At 40.9% G+C, this 14,972-nt stretch overlaps 2 long non-coding RNA genes across 2 annotated transcripts in view; one reads left to right on the forward strand and one right to left on the reverse strand.

Annotated features, from left to right (window-relative positions):
- Positions 1-14,972, forward strand: part of LOC128086517 (uncharacterized) — a 230,190-nt gene that overhangs the window by 144,640 nt on the left and 70,578 nt on the right. The gene's annotated exons all lie outside the window — the stretch shown is intronic.
- On the reverse strand, positions 5,227-14,190 carry LOC128086519 (uncharacterized). Its single transcript, XR_008209397.1, has 3 exons — positions 13,998-14,190; positions 13,649-13,728; positions 5,227-6,321 (listed from the first exon to the last, which is right to left on the reverse strand). It is a non-coding gene; the product is annotated as an uncharacterized LOC128086519 (long non-coding RNA).

Raw genomic sequence — 14,972 nt, forward strand, 5'->3', positions numbered from 1 at the left:
TGTGGACAAATGATCGTGAGAAGCTAGCAGGGACCCACTGAGTATACCAGAGTGCAGTGGTGGGATTTAAAGATGAATGCGCTACAAGCACACTGCCACTGCCTTTTATCTCACCCACCAGCGTGCAGGATGCCACCTTGGAGACTGATGGCAGCTGTTTGCAATTTATGGTCAATCTCAAAATAGGAGTGAGAGGGAAAATGCAGACAAAATATGGGAGTTGGGCTAATCCTGCAGCCTTGTCCTTTGTTTTCATTTATTTTGTTAGCTTAGGGGGCCTGTGTTGTGGTTAGGCTTAGGGTCTGGCTGGCTTAGGCCCTAGCTTTCACTGAAGGGCGCAAGAAAATGATGTGTTAAAATGTTGTTCCTAATGTCCTTTCACCGGACTTGAATTGGGCATCCTAATTTTAAGGATTTCTGAAGGAGGCAAGACATGGGAACTGTTCAAAACATGATTGTTTGTTTATTGTACTAGATTGCATTGCCAGCTGACAGGGCTAACAAGGTCCCTTTCTGCATCTTTCTAAAATGACATCTGGATGATAGGACTTCTTAATCTGCAACACCGAGTATAAGTGAGTATGAGGGATAGTGAAGAGGAATAAGGAGCAATGGCATGCATTAAGGCCATATCTCAGTGGGAAGGGATATGGACATGCAACGCCATCTGAAAGTTCCCACAGCCTGGGGAGCTTGGAGCTACTGCCAGTCCCAGCATCCACAGCAGGAGTAAGGGCATGCCTGGGGCTCAGGGCACCCTGAAAGCTGCAGCTGCCCGTAGGTTCTCTGCCCCTTTGGGATTACTGCAGGGTGGTGTGAGTGTTACACCATTATGATACTTTAGGGCATCTCAACAGGGACTTCGGCTACTGAGAGAATCCACTCCTGAGCTGCTAAAATGGACCTCAGGCTTAGCAGAGGATTGCGGCCATTCTGTCTTTTGGAACACAGTGGAAGTTTGTTTCCTGCATAATTACAGTGAAAATTTAGTCTTTTCAAGTTAGATAGAGAGCTGTATGTTACCAGAGTATACTGCAGCATAAGGAAACTACTCATGAGAGTCTGTCTTGCAAATAACATTTACATTTTTGCTAATTAGAAAGAATCGAGCTTTTGTCTAGCTGTACAGATATGGTTTGATGTTTTTAAAGGAAAGGAATTCCAGAAGGACTGTTTCATCAGCAGGGTGAATTAACAAAGAAAAAGAAAGAAAAAAAAAAAAAAAGAAAAGAAAGAAAAGTGAATGTTCCCTCAGACACATTTTCCAGTTCAGATGTCTGAAATACATTTGATCTTCAGCTACGTTTTCTCCTCACAGATCCTAGTGTTTTTTATTAGGACGAGTTTCATTTTATTGCCTTGTTTTCCTGTAAAGCCAACAAGTAAAAACAACAGGATTTAATTTTGGATTGGCAGGCCAGCTGGAGGATAATACATGGAGTGCCCCCCTTTTATCTTTCTCTTTTCCTTCCTCCTCCCGCTTCCCCCTCTCCTTGAGGTGCTCCGCTTCGCCACCGTGCTGCTCAACTTACTGGCCAAAAAATCTTTGCAGGTGATTTATAGAAGCCTATGGTTATTGTATGGCTAATGATTCATGGAACTTCATTAAATACCAAGTATGTGCCTGCTTACTGTCTGTGCACACTGCATATTAGAACCTTTGCACTCCCCCTTGCAAATTGCCCCCATTAAAGTCGCAGACAAAAGGTCCTCTCAGTAGCTTACATATTTTCCCACATGTGAGAGAGCAATTGGAAACTTCCTCTTGATAACTAAAAACTTTTGAATTAGAATTTATGAGAAGGGTCTTTTGGTCTCATTGCCTAGGGGCTGAAACAGATCCCAGTGTGTACAAGCGTTCCTTTGATGCATGGAGCTGCACAGGGTAACATTTTTTAACAGGATCAAAAAGCGTAATGCAGGGACAATGTGCGGAGGCCCTTACCCTGACACAAGGAGTCGGAGTCTGTGTTTTTCCAAGGCTAAAAAAGTAAAAGTATGTGTCCAGGGTAGCAACAGCATTTTATATTCTTTTTAATTGCAGTAAAGTCCAAGATTAAATAATGGCAGTCAGTGTTACAACTTCCTTTTCTTTGATGTTCCTCTAAAAATGCTTTGTAGCTGCTTTTACCTTTGGGAAAGTATTGTATATGTGTTAGAGGAAAATATATCAAAAAGAAAATAAAGGGCCAGATCTTTAATTGGTAGAAATCAGCATGACTCTATTACGGGGATTGGAATTTCTCAAGCTGTGGACACGGCTAAAAACATTCTGTCATTTCTCACCGTGTGCTAATATATTCCTGCCCACTTAAGTTACTCAGTAGGACTATCCTGTTCTGAGTTTACCATTGACGAATCATTTTTCAATAGCACTTCTTTAGAAAGGCAGCAAAACTCTTAAATATAGGTCTAATGTTCAAATCGTAAGTATTTCCTTTGCTTTTAGCTGTGTTATTCAAGAGCTTAAAGAGAGACACAGGCATATGTACTGGTTGATCTGAAATCTTGATAATCAGAATTTTTGTCACCCAACAGTAAAAGGGAATGATTCGGCGCTGATTCAGGTGCCCTATGTAGTCTTTCATTATATCTCATTCACACTGTGTGTGTCTATATACAAAGAGGAATGAAAAAAAGGAACAGCTTCTTTTTATAGAGCCAAAAGATCACAGATATTATTATAAAATTAACCATACCACATCAACCTGTTGGTTGCATATTGGGATGGACGTTTTCTATCTTTGCACCAGCGATATTTGTTAAATTTGTTATGATAATCAAGTCGTTAGCTAACGGGATGTTTTCATTAGCCAAAATCAGAATACTTAAACTGTCTTTAGTGCAGTAGCCTAATTTACTAATTCTGCGGCCAATGAATCAGGTTTCTCTCCCTTTGCTCCATTTGTAGGTCTCCTGAATGAGGAGAAAGATATAAGCCTGTATTACTTTTGCAGTCATTTAACAGCTAAGTGAACTTTCATAAATGAATATAAGTCTGGTTTAGTTGCAAAATTTCTTCTTCTCCAATAAAATACTGCCAGAGTGTTGGAACCTCCGTGGTGATCTTTTGAGAGCATGGTATGCGGAACACAAAGAGCTCTGAGAAAGTGATATCTGAAAGACCAGAATAACCTCACACATACATCAGAAAATGAAATGGAAGTGGGGAGCAGTGAGAAATTTCCTGGATATGGAGGGTCTCTTGATCTGCTTGTATGGTGCCAGCATGATGGGCTCTTTGTCTAATTCAGGATTGACTGCTTTACTCATGTTTGTTTATTATTAATGTCTGTAATTAACAACATCTGCTTGATGCCATCAGATATCATCAGCTTTCTCAGAAGGCGTATTTCACTAATTTGGCCCTAACTTCATCTCATTCTGAATGTATTAAATTGCAACTCCAACATATTAGGGCTGCTAAACTGAGGGGGAAAAGATCCCTAAATTCTTTTCTTTCTCCACAGGAGAACACAAGAGATAAAGAGAGTAATATGTCTAACATTAAAGAAATAGGAGAGATGGTAAATTCTGTATTTCATTCTGTATTCTCAATAGGAATTTGGAATATATACCTCAACAAAGGCTTGGCCATACATTTGTGTTTGTTGCAAGGCATTCCTTTTCCTCCAGCTGAGCAGCACATAAAGCATTGGCTTTTTTGTAGTCACCACTTTCAAGAAGTGAAGTGCCCCAGATTAAAAATTCCATGGCATTGTGAAATAGCTTGAAAGTTTCAAATTCAGATCTTGAGTTTTTTGTGTTCCACCCATCCTCAGCAACGATCCTCTGCATTCAGCAGCGGAGATGTAGAAACGTCTGACTGTTGTATCAGGAAAATAAGAAAAGATTTGTACAATAGTAGGCAAAAAAAGAGGAGCTTTATTGAGGGCGGGTAAACACAATAAATTTGTATACTTGACAGCATGGAATAATGGTGACAATTACTGTTCAAGTAAGCAGAGATTTCTCTGATTCAGAGAAGCATTGGCAGGTGGCAGTTGGCTGTGTGCTGAGACTTCTTGTGCTGCAGCTCTAACTTCGGCAACGAGGTTTCACAATTCTCTCTGGGAAAGCAACATTGGGAAATGCAGGCGATTTTGAAAGTTTGGTCAGTTTGGGTGACATTCGGCATCATCTTTTTTTGCCTTCTGGTGAAATTTCATCTACTTTCCTTACTTACTTGGCAATAACTAAGAACACTGTATGGTTTTTAATTGCAATATGGGAAGCTCTGTGAGGATGACTTAAGGGCAAAACAGCTGCACCCAGTCTGTTCTTCCTCCTCTTCCTGAATTTAAATAAAATCTGGTCTTATCTGAATATGCACCCAGAAGACTGGATGGTTATTTAAGCCTCAGTTAGGGAACATATTTAAGAATATGCCTAATTTTAAGCATGCGCTTAAATCAATGGGACTTAAGCAAATGCTTGAAGTCAGGCATGTGGTTGAGGTGTTATCCTGAATGTGGGTCCTAATCCTTAAACAATAGCAAAGCCCAGAGGAAAGGGCAAGCTATCTGGGATCTGTTCTGGGCTCTTTTGTTGGTCGTGTTATAGTCTATAAAATAAGGATCATTATTCTTATCCCTCTTTGTGAGGCACATTGAAAATTATCGGGGAAAAGCACTCTGAATACTGTTATTATTGGCTATCCTTCTTGAGACTGAAAAAAATTTACAGACAGACATTCTCAGTGGATTTCTGGTTCTTCCTCCTTTCAGTCAGGCAGGAAATACCATGAGAATGGAAAGAAGGATGCGTACCCATGATCACAAATAATCTTAATCTCCTTCTTTGTGCTACTTCTGTAAATAATTAGATATTGCTACGCTCTTGTTTCTGCAAGCTCCCGCAGCGAATGAGACGTGCTGTGTGCAGGCATACCTGCCTCAGATAGCACCAGTGAGCTGAAAACTGCACTGAGATATAATAGCACAATGCTGTGTGTGTGAGTGTCCCGGGAGGAGGGGAGGCTGCATGTTCCTGGGCCACATTAATAGTAGAGCTACCCTGCACATAGCAGAAGGGCATGAGTTTGAGTAAGTTTAAAAGCTTGCTTGAAAAGGGCACGCTGATCAGAATGGCTAGAGGGATAGTGCTTCTGTCAGCAAACAATCCTCAGTTCCACATAGCTGTATTGAGCACTGCTCCTGTGAGTGAGGTGCTGCGGGACGGGGCGCCGCGGTGCTAGCCGCCGATGTGCAGTGCTGCGCTATTGTTTGGCTGAAAGAGCTTGAGGCAGCAAAGAATCTATTATTGATGATAATTCAGAGTTCCTCACATTCTCACTACCTTAAGTCAGAGCTTGTTCTCCAGCTTCCATGTGAAGGGCCTGGAGCCAAGGCCGTGAGCTTGTGTATATGTGTTCAGGACAGTTAATATTTATGATGCATCTTACTGGGAAAATTAGTATAAAGCTATGTTCCAACAGTACATTTATCCCATGACCTAGTTTTATGAATAACGTGCTGAAACACGGCCTGCTTGATTTAAACTTTTGTCACCCATTCTGATGGATACAGTGCCTTATGCAACACAAGCTGGGATTTGTGCAAAAATGTGATGTGTATTAGTGCAAGGTAAACAGATGGTAATGCTTTCGTTAATACCAAGCACATACAAAGGTATTTATCAAAGGACCACATTTAACATCCATAGTTCTTGGCAGAGATCCCTAAGCTATTACATCAGCTAATAAGAATAACAATTTTATTGCATTACAGACAGTTTTTTTTTTGCAGAGTTGCTTTAGACTGCGCAGGCGGCTGCAATGCTTGCCACAGTTTGTAGTCTAGCATCTGATTCTGAATAGTGCTGAATGTCTATATATGCTGTTGGGGTTTGTTGTTATTTTTGTTTTACTGCTATGGCTCTCAGCATTTCTCCAGAGCAGCCCCCTCCTAGGGAATTCTAATGCTGGTTAGCACTTCTGAAGTTCGTGTAATAAGAAAGCCAGGCAGTGAAGATGCCGAAATGTTGGAGTGCAGGTGTAAGAGATGGATACTAGGAGACTTCAAAGAGCAGGAGAATGAACTGGAAAGGTTGGAAGTAAACTTTGATGCTACACCAGCTACAAAGATATGCAGGCAACATTGGAAAAGGCAGTTGTTTTTAGAGAAATGTGGCTAAACACAATTTCTGTCAAGGAACGTTGCACCTAAAGACTATAAGCTTGGATTAGGTTGGCAACGTCCCCATCTGATTTGTACTCTCTTCTTCCATCATCACCATTTGTAGGATTGCTTGTATCATTTAGTGGGAAACCTTGATCTGTGGACACCAGGAACTACATCCCCGGGGATGTAGCTAGTAACTCTGCAGAAGGAGAAAATAAAGTTTTCATTAGTACCACCAACCAGCAATAAGAATTTTTATTTTCATCTCATCAAAAAGTTGTTACTTCTCCACCTTGGTGTGGTTTGGAAAGCCAGTTTACAATGCTTGCTCATGACCGTGGAGCCTTCTAAAGAAATCCCTGACCCCATCTCCAAAGCCCTCTCACCTCACTACAGCTGTGGGAGTGTAATGCAGCTGTAGTCCAGTGAGCATCAGCCCAAGGCAGGGCAGCTGCTTCTGACAGAGCTGTCCCCTCCTGCTCCAGGGCCACCTCTGCTGGTCCCACCTGGTAGAAAGCTGTATTTTATGATGGCAGAGCACAGCTGGTTCACTGACTACATAGTGAACAAGGCTGGAGAACTGACTCGGCTAAAAATGGACAGATTTTCATTTCCAGCCTAATCAATCTCCTAATCTGCTTTACCTTGAGTCTGCACACTTTTTTGTGCCAGGATAAGGAAAGGTATGGACACAAGCAGGTGAGAAAGAGCAGAAAGGTGTATTTCAGTTGACAAGGCTGAGCCACACAGCCCTGAAATGCTCCTTGATACTATAGTGTGACCTGATCAATAGCAAAAATAATCTGAAAAACAGAAAGGAGTCTGCTTAACCTGGGTCATCTTAGCACTCCTGTTTACAGCAGGATATGCAGTGAGGACACAGAGGTACTGATGTAACCAAGAGCTATGAAGTGTCATGGGTGTGGGATCTCTTTTGCAGTGAAGACTTGGATTATTTTCACTGAGCATTGTGGTTGTGACTGCAGGGAGGACTGCAGTTTCTAAAGCTGTGTGCTTTTGAAAACATGTCAGTGAGCTAAGGCAGTATAGATAGTGTGCAGCTATTCCTGCAGCATTCCATGACCTGAAATTCTCCACTGAGAAACTGTACATGAGAGTCCTGATGGGGAACACCCAGTTCTGCTGACAGGTCCCATTGACTTCAGTTCTTAAGGTTAAGGACATAATATAACTTTTCCTAGCTAGCACAAAATTAGTTGAAAAAGGAGAGAAGAGTATGTGAGTTGGAAAATTTCTATCAATAAATTATTTTTTTACGGGATTCTCAGCACTGGACCAGATTTGGAGCAGCTTAAAGTTGTTTGGCAATACATCAGTATATGCCACACAGCATTTAGGTCATTAGGATCCTTATAGGTTAAAACACTGGCAGAAGATAAGCAAGGTTATGACAGTGTGGCCTGTGTTTCTGCAGCGCTACCTCTGTCACTGGGATACCTTCAGGCCAGACTGGCAACTACTGCTTCCTTGAAGAGTAGCTTATGCACAGCTGTAGTTGTGTTGATTTTACAGATCTGATAATGAATTTGCTTAGAAAGGTCAGATCTGGACGTTATTTGTTTATTATTATTTATATATTGGCTTCCTGTCATTTATAAAGATAATGTTGGTTACGCTTCCAAAGACTAGTTTATATCATTACTTTAATTCCGTATGTAATTAAATAAGAAGCTGAGCTCAAGACACTGCTTATGCACATGCTTCATTTGAAGACCTTAGTGTCTTTGATTTTGGAAGTGATGTGACTCAGAAGCAGCAAGTGTTAAATAACTTCTGCTACTTTCAACTCCATCGCAGCCATCCTTATATCCCGCCCACAATCACTGGGATAGCTCCCAGAAAGTAAATGTAAGAAGGAGAAAAAGAGCAGCAGAGCACTTTTACTGCTGAAGCCACTGAATACATAGCTTCAGTGAAGCTATTAAACCAGTCTTCTTCTTGGTCTGAGGTTTCTTTTAAACATTTTCTCTATTGTAAACATTCCACTCATTTTTTTTTGCTGTATTGTGGCAAATGTCAGAATTCAAAGGACTGTCATCAGCTGACATAATGACCACTGCCCCTTTCCAGAAACAAACCATGCCACAGTATCTTTCCTAACTCTTTAGCTATACTGCATTCATGTTGGCAAATGTCCATCCCTAGAGCTTCAATAGCTCAGTATTCTTCCTTCTGATGAATTTTATCCCTCAAAATATTTTCTGTTTGAAGACAGCTTGAAGAGATTTGTCTTGGGTTTCTTGTAGATGGGAACAAAAGTGAGTGTGCAGTGGGTAAATAGCAAATTTCAGCTTTAGTTGTGGCCATTCCTTCAGTGCAGTGATCATTTTGGGTCCAATGAGAGCTCAGAGGCTGAATTCCAAATTGGTAGCAACTCATACCTGTGGTGCTGTCATAGCTTCTGTCTGCTGAGGTTCCGCTCCAGGCATTTTTGATTTCTAACATTTCTGTTATTATTTTATAAGTATTTCAACTACTTGCCAATAGGTGTGTCAATTACCTTGTCTAATCTGTCTTTTTGCTGATTCTCATTTCCCTAGGCACCTCAATAAATTACCAGAACTAGGAAAGGGTCCAGACCAGTAATAGTCTCCAATCATGATGCTAGGAAAGTTTGGATTTAAGATCAGAAATGAAAGTTTCTGCTAAAATTGCATACAAATGGGAACTTTGGATCCCTTTTGTTATTATTTTTTCCCTCTGAAGACTATGAATAGATTCTCTGAAGCCTAAGCTGCACTCTACAGTAATTTGCTTTCTAACCATTGTAACCGGTTCTTTCTTGAGTACCCTATGATACTTCCTTGAATATCTTATGCAGTTGGGTAGACCTTGAGGGACCTAGAAGAAATGTGAGGAGTCAGGTGTGAGATAAGACTTACTGAAATTGCTGTCAGATCTGGATACTTTTGAAGCTGTTCCATCTCTGTGCTCAAGTCTGCAGTCTTTTGCATGATTTTCAAAACAAAAAGCAAAATTCTTCTTTGCCAACCTCAGTCTGCTTAAATGGTTTTGACTACTTCATGTAGGTGCCCAGCTGAACATTATATAATTTCAGGTACCAATTAAGTTGAGATAGTACCGTATCAGTTTGGCTGCACTGAAGCAAGCAGAAACTTACACCAGTGGAAAAAGATTCTCAGTCTCTGTCATGCTGTGCCTCTTGTTGTGCCTTCCTTTAAAAAGCTGGCATTTTGGAAATGCCTAAATTTAGAAACAAGGATTTAGTTGCAAACCAGTGAGCTCTAGGCTTCTATTCACAAAGGCACTTTAAAAAGCATATCTATGTCCTGTGTGATGAAAGTAATCAGAATTGGAAACTGCATGGTCCATTACAGCCTCTGATGAACTTATCTGTGTGATCACTGTGTAAGGAAAACGTTATGGAACTTGCTTCCATATCTTGGGGCAGAGTTGTTACACTGTCCTGTAGCTTAGCTGAGTGCTACAACAGTAAATTAAAACAAATCTATCTAAAAATTGCTTAGAAGACACAAAATAACAGCACTTTCAGGATTGCATACAGTATCTGATAGATTGTAGACCTGATACCACACCCAGGATGCCCAAGATTTTGGGTTTTTTGTTGTTGGTGGGTTTTTGTTTTTTGGGTTTTTTTGGGGGTGTTTTTGTTTTGTTTTGTTTTGTTTTGTTTTTCAATTAGAGGAAGGAACAGCCTTTCATTATTACTTTAATTCATTTGTACATCAGTAGATAAAACTCCACTTGTGAAGATAAACTAATATTTTTGATGCAGTTGATAACTATTACAACTTGATACTGTGGCATGCATTTTTATTTGAATTTGGTTCCTTCAGGTTACCATGTGCTAGCAGTATTAGTGGATCTGAGGCATAGGATGCTCTTTCTTTCTCCCATTCATTTTATAAACCTTTCTTTTGTTACAAATTAGTCCAATGGCCTTGGGACAAGGCAAGGGCAAGGAGGGGATTTTATTTTGCCCAGGGCATAATGTCAAGACTTATGGGCTCTTCTGCTTGAATGAAGAAGTGAAAATGGATTGTATTGGTGGTGTTGCTCCCTTCACAGTCAGCTTCAGTCAGCATCATAGAGCACAGAGCTCCTCCACTATGAAAACAAATCTGTTTTACAGATGGGTGCCCATTTACCTTCTGAGGCAGACAGTGCAATGAACTGCACTTGAGGTGCAAGGTGTTTATTTCCCCCAAGTGGATGCTTAGTGTCTCACTGCACACGGCTCTCACACAAGGAAAAGCCACTGTAGTCAGAGGTCCAAAATTAATTTCTTCTTAAAAGCCTGAACAAGTAAAGAAGAGATTAAAAAATATGTGGGTCAGAGTAACCCTCTCAAAATGAAGTGAACTGATACTGAGTGCTGAGAATGAACTTTCTTATCCCATTTCAAAGAAAGAAAAAAAAAAAGGAAAAAAAAAAGGAGAAAGAAAGAAAGTTCTCTCTGGGCTCAGGGCTCTGGTTTTAAGTCTGTTTGCAGTGGACTCCAGGGCCATATTTTGGACTTGAGGTCCAAAGCCATCTATTTTGAACAATTGTCGCAATTATGCTATGTCAGAAGGAAAGCCTTGGTTAGATTCCAGCACAAAATGAAAGGAATGATGAAAGCCAACCGAGCCAGGTAAAATCTAATTGGGAAATTAAAGTGAAGACGAGAAGAGTGGCAGAAATAAAAGAAAAATAAATTCAGAATATTTTCGGAAACATATAGGAGCCTTTAGGCATAAGGACACAGTAGGATGCCTCACTGAACTGTCCACTCCATGATGTGAGGTAGAACCATTCGGGAGCAACAAGCTCTAAATAGAGAAACTTAGGAAGAGTGAAAATTGCATTTGTCACACAGGGACCTAGTACAATTTCTGCCCTTTGCTGGTGGTTAAATGCCTGTTTAGAATAACCTAAAACTAAAAAGTTACTTTTAATAGAATGTTGGTGCCAGGATAATGCCAATAAAATCTAAATATATGTGCTTTATGAGTACAGCTGTGCAAATACATTTTCTGCGAGAATCAAAATTAGGGAAAGTGAGAGGGAGGGAGGCAAAACCAGCTTTAAAGCAAGAAATGTGGTGAAATGTATTTCAGAAAGAGTGAAATAGCTCCTTCTGAAGATTTAATTTACATTTTTAAAACATAAGGTTAAGTGAACTTCTGAGGTGTTTTGTATTGAAAAACGGAGACAAATGATTAAAATTTTCAAATAAAACCAGTGTTTGAAAGAATCTTCAACCCAAAAACTTCGTTGTTTTGGACGTGAAGATTTAGATATGATTAAAAATTGTTTGAGCAAAAACAAATCACATATTTCTATACAGATGCTTTTCTCATAACGGCACTTAACTGATAAAACAACATTCTGAAATGTAGGTGTCAGAATGCTGAGGTTGGTGTTTAGGTATACATGTATATATACAGCTATATATATAATTTATATACACACATTAGTATATTTTATATTTGGCCTGGTCTTCATGTAGTTTATACCCTGATGTAATCATCTGGATCCCAGCAGAACCCTTTTCATCTTTAATTAATGATACTGATATTAATGTAATTGCTATTAAATTACAGTCTTACAGGAATACCTTTTATTTATTCAACTTCTTTATGAGATAAGCCAACTGTATTGGTACAGCTAAGGGTGCACCTCAGGTGATTAGACAGCCCTAAATGCTGCAGTCACATTCAGCTCGATGTAGCCTGTTGTGGACATGGGTTACCACCTTCTCAGCTGCTACCTTTACCAAGAATATGTGCTAGTGATTAGGAGCAGTTCCCCAACATTCTTACTGAGTTGTCCACACTCAACTTCTTTCTCAACATCAACAGGCACCTACAGTACCCATACTCTGCACACATCTCAAGAATAAATACAATAATCCTATACTGGAATCCAGTGACACCTCACAAAATAACCAAGGTGGACAATGCCTCCCGGATTATCTCTGTCAGATAGTGGGGAGCATGGTGGGCATATACTACACTTCAGCAGAAACCAAAGGTAATTTTTACTATATAAAAAAAATAGTTTTTAATTAGGAAGTTATTTTTTAATGGAAGAATGCGTCAGTTTGCCGTAATAAAGAGTCTTTTGAGCTTTGGCTGATGCTAGGGGCGCAGGCCTCTGAGGAATGTCAGGGATGGGGCAGCAGCGTGCTGCTGGCTCTTGGTCAGCGCTAAATCCATGGTGTGCTGTGACAGCTGACTTCCTACCTCCTGGAACCTCTCTCTGTCAGATCAGATCCACAGTTCAGGGCTGAATCACAGAACGCACGCTAGTTTTTTTTCCCCGAGGCTTTAAAGTCACAGCCAAATCATGTTGATAACTTGATCTTGGGAGTTCTGTGTTCTCCTTCCCCAAACTCTCCTTACAGTGTCTGAAGTGGTGGTGTTTACTCAGCTTCTGTCCACTCTGTTCTGTCCTGTTTACCAGCTTCTTCCCTTTCTGCCCAAGGCGATTTGCTCTAACTAGAAGATGAAATTATTTGGTCTGAAATGTTCTGTGCACACTGAAAAACGCTTTTATTTAAATAGCAGCTATACGAAGCTGCCTTTTGTAATTAAACTGGTTTACACATGTGGAACACGCTGGGTGCATTACGGTGAAATGATCATTTTAAATTTAAAACATGCTTTCCCTCATTACAGAAACATATTCTGCCTGGTTCCTTCCTCCCCCCTGCTCGTTTAAACAGAGATGCCATTCCTTTCTCCATCTGAGTTAAATACCAGAGTATCCTTTTCGGCAAGCTTCTAAGCTAAATCTAATCAAGCTGTGTCACAGCTCTGTCAGGCAGGTTGCTCTTTCTTTGGCCTTGAATAATTGGAAGAATGTTGGCACTTGTGCCTGGGCCATGAGAACGTGACCCGGGTTGATATTTAATCTACTGCAGTGCTAGGCTGCACTAGGGCTGGGGCCTAAGCCAGGCCTCGGGAGCAGTGTGTTAGACATCAGCAGCACTCATTTTACCTTGAAATGGATTCCATTTGATGTATCATTACACCGCTCCAGGAGAATGCTTTAATGAGACAGATACATGCGCTGGAAAGGATTAAATTGTTGTCCTTTCAACTTTTTTGCTTGGCTTGCCTAATAGCTACAAGGTGCTGGGAAGTACCTTGGAGAGGCAAAAGGTTACAGGGCTGCCCAAAAATAGCTAAAACTGGAGGTCTGTCATCTCTGGATCCTTGAGCACGTTGCAAGAATTGCAAATACCCGGCCTGCTGTTCTATTGTGTAAAATAGGAGCAAGCCCTGAAATCACTGCTTTGCTGTCACCTCTTCTCATGGAAGGTTTGTCCTAGAATGGAATCTCAGAATCGCCCCGTGTTCTTGGTTCTTAGAATCAGCCCTCTGTGCACGAGTAAAACATTCATCCTCCTCTGGGATGTGGGAGCGGGAAGTTTTCATTCCCCTTCTCACAGTCCTATGTAAGCTCCAGGAGCCCTCAGGAAAAAGGAAATTCCTTTCAGATCTATGGGTTGTTCCTGCTGAGCAATCTTAACTCACCATGTATTTCAATGGCTGCGTTAACGCTTTCATGCAGATTTGGGTGAGAGCTTGTGGCACGGGTGGTGGCAGAGAAAAAGCTGTTCGGGGGGAGGAAATAACGATTAGAACCTTTTGCAGATGGAAGTGTAAATTGCTACTTTTTTGACTCCCCAGAATGTCTTCTGACCTGAATGTCTGCTGAGGTGTTTGAAAATGCCCTACGCTCAGGTCACACACATGAGGAACAGTTTAAACTTTGCTCAGCAGGGGAACGCACTCCCAATTTGCAAGGAGCCCCCGGCAACATTTAATCTGCATAAACATAAGGTGATTTCAATGACCCTTAATCTCTGATAATGAGACGTACCCGCGTGGACACAACAAACTGCAGCCCGGCAATCGGTGATTTCCACATGAAATCTCAGTTCAAGTACTTCGTGTTTTGTCATCCGCGTCTTTGTGCTGATTTCGTCCTGTGCTGCAGGAACGCTTAGGCCAGAAGGCAGCACCTTACCATCCCACAGTGTGGATTGGGGATGGAAACCGTGGGGGAGAGGAACTTTGTTACGGTGTGAAGTTGTAAGGCACTAATCAGGTGTGTTACTGATTAACTCAGCCGCCTCTGGAATGTCAACGGCTTCTTTTCTTCCATGCTGCAGTGTTAAGGAACAGAGCGTTTGTCCCTTTCACGTATACTCCCCCAAACTAATTTCCACTTGCATTGTTAAGCAGCACCAGCACCTGCTTTTAAGTCATTCTAACCCCTGCGACTCTGGGTTCTCCTTCCATTTGCAGTGTGTGAATTCTGATAAAAGTACTGTTTCCAAACACAATTTTAAGTGAAATCTTTTCCCTCTAACTGTGAGAAATCAACCTGTGGCTTTGAGAACAATCTCCTCCAACCTTTCACATCAGTCTAAGAATAATGCAGCTCTTTGAAGACAGCTAATAAAACAGCCTTCTAAATTTTTGTTTGTGTTTAGCAAAAGGGCCTGGATGCATTGTCAAAGGTAATGCCAAGAGTCTTTTTATACATCCTTTTGTGTACTAAAGGATTGGATAAAAACGAAAAGCTGCCTGTAGGGCAGGCAGGAGTACTCAGTCGGCCATTATCCAGTTTCTTCTCTTCATTTATTTTGACTATGAACTGTTATATGACTAGAAAGGCCATTCCTCACTGGGAATGTTTTCCCACAAGCAGGACAACAATGTCAGACTGACCTACAGGAGGTTGTGCTCTCTTACATTTCCTTTGAGTTCCTTTTCCTTGAATATTACTCGTTGCAATTGAAATGAGGCCATTGGAGATGATGCCTAGTTACTATCAGTTACAGCACTGCTG

Source organism: Tympanuchus pallidicinctus, unplaced genomic scaffold, assembly GCF_026119805.1.
Source record: "Tympanuchus pallidicinctus isolate F22 unplaced genomic scaffold, pur_lepc_1.0 scaffold3, whole genome shotgun sequence".
Classification (NCBI taxonomy): domain Eukaryota; kingdom Metazoa; phylum Chordata; class Aves; order Galliformes; family Phasianidae; genus Tympanuchus; species Tympanuchus pallidicinctus.